The sequence below is a fragment of the Condylura cristata genome, unplaced genomic scaffold (assembly GCF_000260355.1).
Source record: "Condylura cristata isolate star-nosed mole 26May11 unplaced genomic scaffold, ConCri1.0 scaffold00033, whole genome shotgun sequence".
Classification (NCBI taxonomy): Eukaryota; Metazoa; Chordata; class Mammalia; order Eulipotyphla; family Talpidae; genus Condylura; species Condylura cristata.
Genome location: NW_004567134.1, coordinates 7547913 through 7561010, shown reverse-complemented (window position 1 = coordinate 7561010; position 13098 = coordinate 7547913).

Below are 13098 nucleotides of genomic sequence, written 5' to 3'. Positions count from 1 at the left end.
ACTTAATATACATATTCTGTAGACTATGGAAATCTCACTGCCTTTATTCTTCTGCATTTTGCTGTACTGAGCACCTAAGACTCAGAGACTTGTTTTGGCATATGGGAATCAATGTTCCATCAGACAGCTTTATAGACCTATAATGTGTGAACCAGATTACTAAATTGTCTATTCTTTTGCTATCTATTTTCTATTGTTTCCATTTCTGAATCCTTGACAAAGTTTGAATTATGTCTTTTTATTTTGTTTCAGCAATAACAACAACAAAAAAACATGAATCTATGTATGGGACCAACCAGCTATCTGAAAGTAGGGTGAAGTGGCACTGATAATGGCTTGGACATCTCTAGAAAGTTGTAAATCTCAGAACAGAGAATTCAGGATGCAGGTACTAAATGAGATACTTGCCTTATCTTCCATATTTCCTATTGGATTTCCAACTTCCTATGAGGAAGTTGGAGGTTTCATTAACAGAGCTTCTGCACTTTTCTGGAAATGGCTCCTTAGAATCCCTGAAAATTAGAAAGGATTTCCTGAAACATTACTGCCTTACCTCACAGAGGTGCAGAGAGAGAAAGTAGGGTAGGCTTCCTGGTGGTGTGGAGAGGGGGCTGGCCTGGGTTCTCCATGGCATTGTGCCAATGTGCTGATTCATCTTCCCTGAGTCTCTTGAGTCCCCTCTCTCAGAAGTGCAGTTAAGAGTTGGCATACTGCTGAGCAGGTGAAAATGTGGAAGGAGCTCCCCTTGCCCCACTGGAGGGCAGTGGGTTAAGGACTCAAGGTCATGAGCTCAAGAGTGATGCGTGAAGGGACAAATCTGAGGAGGAGGGCAGTGCATCAGCAAGTCTTCCCTGGGCTGTGTCTGTGTTGACGAGTCAAGGAGAGTGAGGGTGTCTGGTGTGGGGAAGGCCATCTCTTGCCTAAACCACTAACAATTTAGCTAAAAGGCAGGGCGAGGCTGCCGTCAGGGCCTTTGCCCCATTTTATTCATTAATTTCCTACGTTGGTCAGATGGAACTGTGTTGAGGTTGCCCATAAAACTAATTTCCATTGGGTTTTTTCCAGGTCAGCTCAACATGGATATATTAAGAAAACCCTAAATACAGGTCTCTATCCAGAGACAGCATTTAAGAGCCTATTGAGATGAACACTGTGGAATTGGGCAAACAAACAAATAAAACAAGATAAAAATAAGCAGAGAAAAGCAAGTGAGGCTCTGGGAATTGTAACTAATTTGTGGACTGGGCATTCTGTTGCTGCAGCCTGCGCAGCGTGCTCTGACAAGGCTGAGTAAGTGTGGTTTTGGCTCGCCTGAGAGGCGGTTAACTGCATCATGCTGAGGTGGACTGAAACTTCAAGGGCACCCAGTGACATATTTGTGTCGTCACCAGCCTGCCCACTCCTGCATCTATCAGGGAGTCTATGCAATGTATATATTTTTTAACTTCACACTATGGTGTCTGATTTATAATTTCCCGTGGGCAATATTTTTTTACAGTGACTGGCAGGATTTTTTGTTCTTCATTAGGCCTTTTATTAACCCACTGCCAGAGCTCCGTCTCTAACCACTCCCAGTGTTTCAGTGATCATATTATCAGTAATAGCATATTTCCTCTGGGAGATATGAATACAGTCTATTGCAGGTGGAGGCTGGAGGAGGCGGGGATGGAGTGAGGGATGTTCACATTTCTATTCTTGCTGCGCCTTCAGACTCTCCCCAACAAACTTGCAGATGTTGCTGACTAGAGACTTTGATGGCTCCTTAACTTCATTATTATGTGTAAAAGCAGCCAGTTTATTTTTTCAGAAAGTTCCATAAACCTAGGATTCCCTTCAAAGGTATCCATCCAGGGGTGCAAATTCCTGAGGTTTCCTTAAGATGTTTGTCTTAATGAAGTCTAGATGGCCCAAGGATGTAGCCACTTGAAAAAGCCATTCCATGGAAGGGGGTGGGTCCTTTCTGTCCGGATAAAGAACTCAAATGAAAGGAAGTACAGAGGTCTAAAGCTTATTATCATCACTGTTTGCCCATTTAGAGAGAAAGAAACTGTCCCAGTTACAGGTCACTTGAATACTCATGAGAGATATGCTGGTCTCTTTCCTACTTTGAGTCAGGGCTGCATCAAAACACTTTGTTCTGGAGAGAATATACTTTGCTTTCTAAAAGATTTCCAGATGAGAAGTCCCATACCTTTGTCTGTGGCCCCATTTGAGTTCCCCAACACCATCTTCTTATCTCAGCATGAATATTTACTGGCAGAGAGTACTTAAACAAGTCACTTAATCTCATTGAACTCTGCTTGTCCAATTTGAATTTTAATAACGACCCGTGGAACTCATTTTATTGTTGAAGATCATAGCAAACAGCACACTTAAAAGGATTTTCCAGCTGTGAAGTACTGCACAATGATAAGCTCCTATAATATTCAACATAATTCCTATTCCTGTAGTGTCTCTTAAAATACAATCAGCAAAGTGCAGTGAACACCTTACTAGAGACAGAAAACCTACTATCTCCCCCCCCTAGTTTATGATCTAATACTGAATAATATGACAGAAGGGAGTCAAAGAATATATATTGTTACTAAGGTTTAAAATATTGGTGTGTTCTTTTGATTATTTGACTCTACTGTTCATGCCATCTGCATTATATTTCATATGGATGAAAAAAGAAAATTTTTTGGGAACTTGGTGATTTCTGTGCATTGTATTTATCCACTTACATTTCTGTTGAGTTTGCCTGAGAAGTGGAGTGAGAAGTGTCTCCTGATGTCTTTTACTAATGTTGCAAGGCCTTGTCTTCTACAAAAATCAATGTTACATACATTTGTCTTATGAGAAAGTCTGGAAAATATATTATTCAAAACTGAAATCTATTGGTAGGGATAGTATTTATCCGTAACTCTTTCCCTCAACAGATTGTCTGCTGGACTTTGGCAGAGGCAATGGGTCCATGGTCTGGACAAAGTTCTGATATGTATCCAGAAAATCAACAATTAAACAGGAGTTACTTGCTGCAAAAGTAAGATGAGAAAGAGAGAAAACAGGAAGTGGGAAAGGAATTTTCCTTCTCTGGTTCCAGGTTGGCTGGGCTTTGGGTGCAGCAACGCGGCGATCTGGGATGTTTGCGTGAACATCAGCAATAGCTTCCATGTGGCTGGAGAGCGAGCGCTTGGAACTGGTCACGTGATCTGTTTTCTCTAATATCTCCTAATGGTTCAAGATACTTAGTTTGGTCAAAACTAGCACAATGATGACGAAGAGGAAAGGGAATTCCCAAAGGCTACCTTGACCTCAAATGGCCATCCTCTTCATCACTGGAATGGAACCGAAAGGCATTTCTATTCGAATCACTGTATTTAATGATCATAAAATGAATGCAGACTAGCAGAAATTATTAGATTCTTAGATTCTCCCCCTTTTTTTTCAAAAGGTAGCTCTGTCATCAGATCATTAACTAAACTACAAAAGTGTGACTCTGATTTCCAAGGAAATAGTGAGAATTCCCTCAAACACATCTGACAATACCATGTTTGCTTGTCATGCTAAGAAAACTTTGTGAGCATATATAGTATGCCAACCCCTTTCTATGTGTTCCCTCGTTTAATTTTCACTAGTGTATGAGGTAGGCGCCACTATCCTCCTCAGGGCTTAAAATTTCCAGGTACTGAATAACTTGTTCATGGTAAGGTGACCAGTAACTGGTAGAGAAAGAGTCAGGAGTTGACTCATTTCTGTGGCTTTTCGAAAAAAGCGTTCTCTCTTAATCACCCCTGAAGAGTTAAATGACAGAAGACAAGGTGAGAAGCTGTAACCAGTGCGGCTGGCCAGTTAGTAGCTTCAGAATTTTGAGGAGTTTTACAGAATCACTACCAGATCCTCACCACGGCTCCAAATATTGTTTATGTCGCTCGGGACTAAAATATATTTTAACTTTGGTTGTCGTTTACCACACAGGCCACAAGGTGGCTCAGTGTGGAGTGATCTCCGCCCTCCTCCCCCACCTGAGCGTGAATTCCCAGAGGGTAGAAAAGGTGTGGAACAAATTGTTGCTTCCTGGACTATAGGATTTCACTGGCATTAGCTCACCGCTGTCTTAAAGAACGAAGACGCGCACCTCACAGCGAACTTCGAGTCCTGCTCCTTGGACATACAAAGGCGGACTCATTGGAAACTAGCTCAGGTTTCAGATGGGAGTCTTTGTGAACTCCTTTAGTTTTAAGAGACCAAATGCTTCTTGGTAATTCTTTCTTCAAATGCGGAAATGAAATCCCAGAAAGAGCTGATAAAATTTCAAGCAAAAAAGTTTGTGCTTGATTAAAAAACACCGCGCGCGCCTATACGCGCGCACACACACACACACACACACAAAACTGGCTGCCAACAGAGAACACCTGGGAAGGTGAAAAGCCCCTCAAGCCATAAATGATGGAGTTTGTAAAGAATGTTCAGGTTTGCCAAATTGCCATCAAGTTCTCCCCTCCCCCTTCTCCCCCCCTACCTTCCACCTTAAGAAGATGATTTTTTTTTTTTTTTTTCAGAGAGAAAATTCTGTTCAGACTGTGGAAGGCTACCATGGGGTTTGCCCGCCACTGAGCTTGAAATGAACTTTTTCACCCCGTTTAAATATTTAAAAACAGAAAAATCTCCTGATACAGGCAAATAGGTCACGAAGTGCCAAAAAATATATCTGAGAATACATCTGCCTCTGCCATCAGGACTCCTGATCATACCCTGTTCATTTTGATTTGCTTTGCTGCTCACAAGTGAGTCACCCACACCTGAGCACAGGAATACCTGGAGGGCCCAGTGCCCCAGGAAAGGGAGATCCCTCCAGGGAAAAAGAAATTAGTGTCTGTCATTCAGGTGTCTTTAGGCTTATTGTGCTTATCTTCTGCTAGAATAAGGGACAGATCGATGTAACCCATGCATACCAGGCGCGAAGATTAATAATAGATAAGCTATTCATCGGGGGGATGGTGTGCAAAGGTTTAGAAAGAAGACAGTGGAATCAGACCCTTTTCACGCATTTGACAATTATGCCATGAACTGATCCCAGTGCTGAGACCAAAACTTTGCATCTGTTTATTTTATTTTATTTTATTTTATTTTATTTTATTTTATTTTATTTTAAGAAAGAACAATCCATGGACCATGGTTTCCTTTCTGTAAAGCTACAGTTTATGTAGTTTGTTGTAAAATATTGCTGTTCAGAGTGAGACAGTTTGAGATGGAGAAAAATGTGTGGAAAGAGTGTGACTGAAACTTTAAATTCATCACCACTCTTCAATCAAGATTCCCACCCCTTTTCCTAAGGACCCTTGACCATGAGATGAACGAGGACCCATTTTGATTGATTGTGCTCTTGGTAGTAGGCTTGGGAAAGCTTTTTCCTGTTTTGTATATTGACAAGGGAAACAGGTAAAGGGTGAGAGAGTTGGGGGTAGGAAGAGAGAGGGAGAGAGCTATTAGGAGAAATGAGAAAAGCAGAAAAGCAGTATGTGACTATATCCCAATACCGCAAAAAAGCTTCTAGAAAAACTATCTGGAGACTGCTGTAGATCAGTTTAGAGATACAAAAAGGACATTTTTAAATATTTGCAAGACTGCTACTTTTTTTCTTTTTGTGGTCCATGCATTTCCTAGGACTGAAATCTGCCAATCTCTTCCCAAGGCAAGTAGCAGAAACTGACTTAAGCTAACTCACAGCAAACCCACACAGCGTTATTAGGAGTCCATAGTGGCATCCCAGAGTTTGATGACTTGAGATAGGAGCAGTAGAAATTTGTCACATTCTGCCTTTCTTAAAAGACATGAATTAAAAAATAAATAAATTGGAGTAACATGATATAATGTGATTGCACAGCATTATGGGCTTATTACTGGCATATAATTACTACATTATATTGACCACCAGAAGCCTAAATTCCATCCACCACCAAGCAAATGATTTATCCCTCTGAATTCCACTCCCTTCTGGTAACCACCAACAGATGATTTCTTTTTAGTTTATTTTTACATCATTTTTTTGCCTTTTCCATCTCAGTTGTAATCCCTGTGGATTTCTCATTCACCCGTGTGCCATCACCATAGTCCAGTGCACTTTCCCTTCCCCCATTTTTGATCCTATTCCTCTCTCCACGCCTGTGCAATGTCTCTGTTATATATTTTGTTCATTGCTTTTTTCTCCCTGGTCCTTTGTGCTCCTGCTATGAGTGAAACCATCCAATATTTTTCTTTTTCTTTCTGTCTTATTTCACTAGGCACAATCCCTTCCAGCTCCATCCATGTTGCTGCAAAAGGCATGAGTTTATCTTTTTGATTGCTGATTAATATTCCATTGTGTGTATATATACCACATCTTTTTAGTCTAGTCATCTACTTTGGGGCATTTGGTTTGATTCCATGTCTTTCTTACTGTAAATAAAGCAGCAATAAATATAGGGGTACAGATGTCTTTTTGAATCGATGTGTTTGTGTGTTTTGGGTAGATACCTAGGAGTGGGATTGCTGGGTCATGTGGAAGCTCCATTTTTAGCAGTTTGAAGAACCTCCAAACAGTTTTTTTTTTTTTTTAAAGATTTATTTATTTGTACATACAGAACTGGGGTACAGGCCAGAGGCTCAGGGGCGGTGAGAGGCTTCACCAGAGGCAGAGTGGGGAGCAGAACAGGCAGATCGACGAAGTACACTGCTGAGGGGAGCAGTGGGCGGGTCAGGAGAGGTCTGCCTCGCCATGTGGTCTCCTCCGGGGCAGGCGGGAATTGAACTCATGCAGAAGCAGCTTTAGATTCTCAGTGCAGTGCTTTAACCCGCTGCGCCACCAGGGAGGTCCCCCTCCAAACAGTTTTACATAGCGGTTATACCAGTTTGTATTCTCACCAGCAGTGCAGGAGAGTTCCTTTTTCTCCACATCCTCACCAACATTTGTTATTGTTAGTTGTTTTAAGATGGCCATTCTCACTGGGGTGAGGTGGTATCTCATTGGGGTCTCAATTTGCATCTCCCATATCACAAGTGATGTTGAACATTTTTTCATATGCTTGTTGGCCATCTGCATTTCCTCTTTGAAGAAGTGTCTTTTCAGCTCTTCTGCCCATTTTTGGATGGGGTTGTTCACTTTATTTTTGTTGAGTTTCATCAATTCTTTGCATATCTTTATGATCAATCCTTTATTGTTAGTATTGTGTGAGAAAATTTTCTCCCAATCAGTGGGCTGTCTGTTTGGTTTTTGGAATTTCTCTTTTGCTGTACAGAAGCTTTTAACTTAATGTAGTCCCAAGCTGTTTATCCTTTCCTTCACCATTCTTGTGTTGGGTGTTGTATCTTTAAAGATGTTGCTGAGGTGCATGTCGCAACATAGACGATTCTTACACAGTAGAAGTTGGACACTAAAAGGTGAAGTTATTGACAGTGCTAAAACTTCTGTAACTGTCTCTGGGGGGAAAAGAATGTGCTCCATCCTTGCTCCAGATGCTGAGATAAGAGTGTTTCAACTTTTATTGGCAGGGTGACTGAGCAAGTCCTTCTTAGTACCTGCTTGGTCTGAATATCCAGGCTCACTTCTTGGGCTTTTCCTTGTTCATCTTCCCAGCTGGGAACCTCCTGTTGGGGCTCTTTGGTTAATAGTTTTTTGGAGTTTGAACTCTGAGTCTTTTGGAGGAGTTTCATTATACAGCTTTGCAGATGACAACCGAGAAAGTTAGCCTGTAGCTTCCCTGGGGCCATTGGTAAGTTTTGGTGTAAGTTTTGTTTAAGCTCTTTAAAGCATCCCTGGCTCAGGACCAAAACATGGGTGCTTATAAAAGGGAAGTGGGGGTGTGTGTAAATCAATGGTTCAATCAATATGGTGAATAGATGACTCCATTAGCTACTTCCCGGTCTCTAGGATCTGAGTGATGGTTTCTGCATTTGCTCTGTTGCAAAATTTTTGATGAAATTGGGGGACACTGTTGCCACCTGTTTTGAGGCTGCCTCATCTTATCTCAATGGCTAGTTTTGGACATTTCCACACTTGAGACAAGAGAGACTTAAAGAGCCTCTTGTATCAACAAGTCTGTTTTCCTTCTCTAGCCCTCCCAAGAGTTTAAGACTTCCCCTGAGAGAAAATTCAATTGCCTCAACCTACTCATTACTCAGTCACTTCACTTACTGGATTCCTCCCTTTGCTTGGCTGCCTCTCACACTGGCCCTGCGTTTATTTCCTCAAGTGCCTTGTTTAGTCACATTTTATGACTCGACTCTACTCTTGACTGAGGCTGACAGGTCAAACTGTTACTTTCCGAAGAGAGCTTCCCAAAATAAATACTTCTCAGATAATTCTGGAAATCGGAAAGAGAATGATTAGGGGCACACATTTGTTGAACTTCCATATTGAAAAATAATGACTTTGGCTAGAACACAAGCACTCTCCAAAAAATATTTCTACAAAACATATTTATTCAATAAAAGTAGTGTTTCTGGTAAAGATTCCCTGGTGCAAGGTTATAGAAAGAATGTTCTACACCCTAACCAAACTGAGAAGGCAGGTTTCAGAAATGTCCTCTTCTGTCACAGAGAGGATTGGTGACAGAATGAGGACATTGACGATGTCGTTTTTTGCTAACCACTCAGTAAATTCTAGCTGAGATCTTATACTAAGATGTAGTTTTAACACCAAAAATAAGACAGCTTAGCAGTTAGCATTTCTGTTGTTCCAGAGTTCCTAGTTCCAGTGACTATGCCTTAATTAAGGTTTCAATGTAAAGGAATTTTTGACCCATAAAGATTTATGAAGGGAGAATATCTGACTCTCCTTCAGATTTCTAAATAAGTCGAAAACATGAGAGTTCTAAAAATCCTGCCCTCTCAATTTTATGTAGATTGTAGACTCGAAAGGCCCTCTGGGGGCTTATGATCTAGTTACCAAGTTGAACATATAAAGGTAACCTAGAGAAAACAAACTAGCTGTAAGACTTGAGGTATTTGGATAATTCACTGTGCATGTATGAGGAAGTTGAAGAAAACTGAAGTTACCAAAAACGTGAGACTTAAAGATGCCTAGAATAGAGCAATTGATAATATCAATAATAGGAGATTTAGTTGGAATGCTAAATTGATGCAACATGGTGGGCAGAATATTTTGCTAGTGAAAAGTTTGCATTTCATTTTGTAGGCTAGTGCCAGATATTTATTTAAGTCTTAATACTGACTTTCCTGACTATCCAGGTAAAAATGGAATCATATAATTTTCTTTTTAAAAAGATTTTATTTATGCATACAGAACTGGGGTACAGGCCAGAAGTGCAAGGGTGGCGACAGGATTCACCAGAGACAAAGTGGGGAGCAGAACAGGCTGATCAAGGAAATACACTGCTGAGGGGAGCAGTGGGCGGGTCAGGAGAGGTCTGACATGCCATGTGGATCACCTCCGGGATGGGGATTGAACTCGCACTGAAACACCCTGGCTTGGCTTAGCTTCCTCAGTGCAGCACTTCAACCCACTGCACCACCAGGGAGGGTCCTATATATTTTTCTAATGGAAAAGCCGACAGGACCAAGTGTGCCTTATTTGAGAGATAATGACTAACGCTATGGACTATTTATTTTCAACAGTGGTTTTGCTCATGTGGACCAGGTCTAAATTGTCTTCAATAAAAACCCAGGCCATACTCTTGACATGTGACTTTGGGAAGACCTTTCTAAGAGTCTACATGACTGAGTTTCCAATGTGGAGTTTTCTGATGATTTCACTTGATCATGAAAGTTAAGGGGTCACACATCCCTTACTTTGACCTTCCCAAACTACACGTACCTCGCTAAGTATTTTATGTTTCTGCGAATATGTAGTGGTCTCAAGGAAGCAACTTGGCAATAACCACCCCAGAAAAATCAGCCACGGTCAGCCCATTGGCCAAGTATTTTCATATCTAGAAATCTGCGTAATCCATGCTAGAAAGAATCTGGAATATACAAAAATATTCACCTTAGTATTATCTATAATGGTAAAAACATAGAAAAAGCAAATGTCTAATTGTAATTGTAAAGCCATCAAATATTACACATATAAAATATCATAGTCATTGACCTGGTAATAAATAACTGGTATGAGGCTTATGATATAAAATAATAAGCAAGATGCATGTGAAATTTAGAATAATCTTTGTCAGAACAGTGATTGTTACATGGCTATTAAGTATTTTGAAAAATTACTATATGCAGTGTTATGTAAAGTATGGAAAATCCATTAAAGTGCTAATGAGCATGCATTATAACCAGGAATGATAACTAACGTGGCATAATTAGTAATAGAGATCATTTTGGTATTTTACAGATTTTCTATAAAATTTGTAAACATTAATAATAATAAGAAAACTTACACCATTATCAAGAGAAAATGTTACCATTAAAGCTTAAATTTGGTCCTTTCTTCATTCACTGACTTAAGGGCAATGCTGCATTTTAAATACCAGACAACACTGGAGACAGAGTTGTGAGAGTTGAGAACTTCCTTGAAATTTTCACTCATGTAGAACATCTGACCCTTCTTAGGTGGAGAATGATAGTAAATGTGCCTCAAAAAGGCCCCAAACTCTGCTCAAAACACTGGATTCTTTTTAAAATTTAAGTTGCATTAATTTATTTTTTATTTTCTAATAGTTTATTTTTACATCATTTTGTGCCCTTTTTCTATCTCAGTTGTCATCCCCTTGGGCTTCCCATCACCAAATCACTCATGTGCCATCACCATAGTCCAGTGCACTCCCTCCTCCCCTTAAGTTGTGTTAATTTTAAATTAAATGTTTTAAATGTTTTAGGAGTATAGATTCACAACTCTTTAAATGTATGTAGCCACACAAAACATACCACCTACAAACCCACAATCCTCCACCACAGTCTCTCGGGTCCCTCTTTAGTTGCTCACTCCTTACCCTTCTACTCTGGTGGCTTCAATTCTGCAGTCGGATTTCTAGGGTTTGTTTTGGTTTAGTTTTGTTTGTTCCTGTTTTATTTATTCACATTCCACATTGTGGTGTTTTGCTTTCTCCTCCAGACTTATTTTGCTTAGCATAATCCCTGCCAGTTCCATTCATATTGTCAATAATAACAAGATTTCTTCTTTTTCATGGCTGAATAGTATTCCATTTTGTACCTATCCCATTTTATGTACACCACTTTATCCACTCATCTGTCATTGGACACATAGGCTGTTTCTATAACTTGGCTATGGGAAATAGCTGCACTGAACATAGGAGTAGACAGAGAGCCAGGCCAGCTCTACCCCTACCACACCCATTCTAGTCCAAGCACACATAAGCTTCTATTAGTGTTTTTGCATTGTTTGGTTGAATAAGTAATAATGGAATTACTGGACATGGTAGATCTATTTTCAATATTTTGAGAAACTTCCATACCAAAGCACAGTTGTCTTAAATGGGCTGATAAAAGTAATTCTAGAGGAGTAGCCTGGGGTCATCTGGAGATAGGCTGCTGGGGTTCAAATCCTGGCTTTGTTTCCTGTCTTTGTGAACTTGAGCATGGCGGTATTACATCACTGCCTCATCCTTATGGAGCTGTTGTGAAGCTAAAACATGCAACTGTAAAGATTTTAAACTGCAGCTTAGGCTCTATAAGAACTCAGTAAGTGGCAGCTATTACTAAAAAGTTCCATTTCCAGGCTTGATTATAATTCTTGGACCCCATGTTTCCGTGAGCCCTTGGCTACCTCTGGCCCCTGTTATGTTCTTCCACTAATTTCAGTAAGCACGCAAAGTAACCTCACATCAAAGTCTTCCTAACTTTCTTTCTAGAAAGTAAAAAAAACAGGCTCAGAATCACTCACTCTCAGGCAGGGATGTCTTTCATAAAGCAAGGGCCATTTGCTTATATGGACGGTTGGTTCAATGATAGGAGAGTGAGCTAATGAATTAATATGCTAATTATCCTTCCTGGCTCCATAAAACAACTGGTCTTTCGGAAGGATGCTGGCACATTATCCAGAGTTGCCAAATGAACAACAAAAGCCCCCCAAAAGAAGATACCTATGGAACATTAAGCCCCCAGAGGAGTACATAATCTCCACTCAGGACTCACTATGAATAGTTACCCAATAAGATAAGCATGCCGGGCCTGTGCCCCTGTATTTTGTGGAGAACACATAAGAATCTGTTGAGAAAAAGTCCATGGAATCTCCCAAAAGAGTCCCAGCACTTGAGTTTTTAAAGAAAACTTTAGCGGCATCACTAACTACTACTACTACTAACTCCTAACAAACAAAACTGTGCTGTGATTACCAAGCGCTTCTCAGATTTTCAACAATTATACCGCGACGTTTTCTTAACAGTAGGTCTGAGAGAGTTTAGAAATCAGGTTCCTCGCTCCCTGGAAATGGAGTCTTTGAGAAGCTGGTTGTACATTAATTCTATTGAAATATATGCTTCACTTGTTAGTGAAACAAAACAGTTTGAATTCACTAAGGTCGCACTAAACCAGGCCTTTGCTCTGAAGTTAAAGGCTCTAAATAGATCAAAACATTCTTTGGAATGCCCTAGAGTAATCCATTTATTGCACTTAACTTTCTCATTACTTAAATGCAAAAGACTAAAGTTGAAGAGGCCAAAACATACATTTGGAAATTTCAGAAAACATAATAGGCTGAGAGAGATAATGTAATACTTCTCCATGAAGAAGAGAGCTTGAATATCTTGATTACAGCTTCCCTACCCACCCCTCACACATTCAAATCCAATATATGTGCTTTTATTAATGCGGGAGTGCAGAGATATGCATAAATGAATATTGATAAGGCAGGATACTGTATATTTATGAGGTTTTATATGTTTTCTCTTTATGTTTTATTTGTATTTATATCCAGTGCTGCATACTGTATGTATGTGTTTATAAGTATAGCAGCAACGAAAAGAAATAAGATTTTAATCGATTTCATAATATTTTGCAACCACATATACACTACCATCCATTTCACTGATGTGTATTGGTGTGGGGTGGGGGTGGCGCTGGCTGTTGGTCTCAGTGAGGATTTGTAATAAATATCTTAGTGCTCCGGTGAGATTTTATAAACAACCTTGCATTATAAGGCAACTGGATCTTTGAAATTGT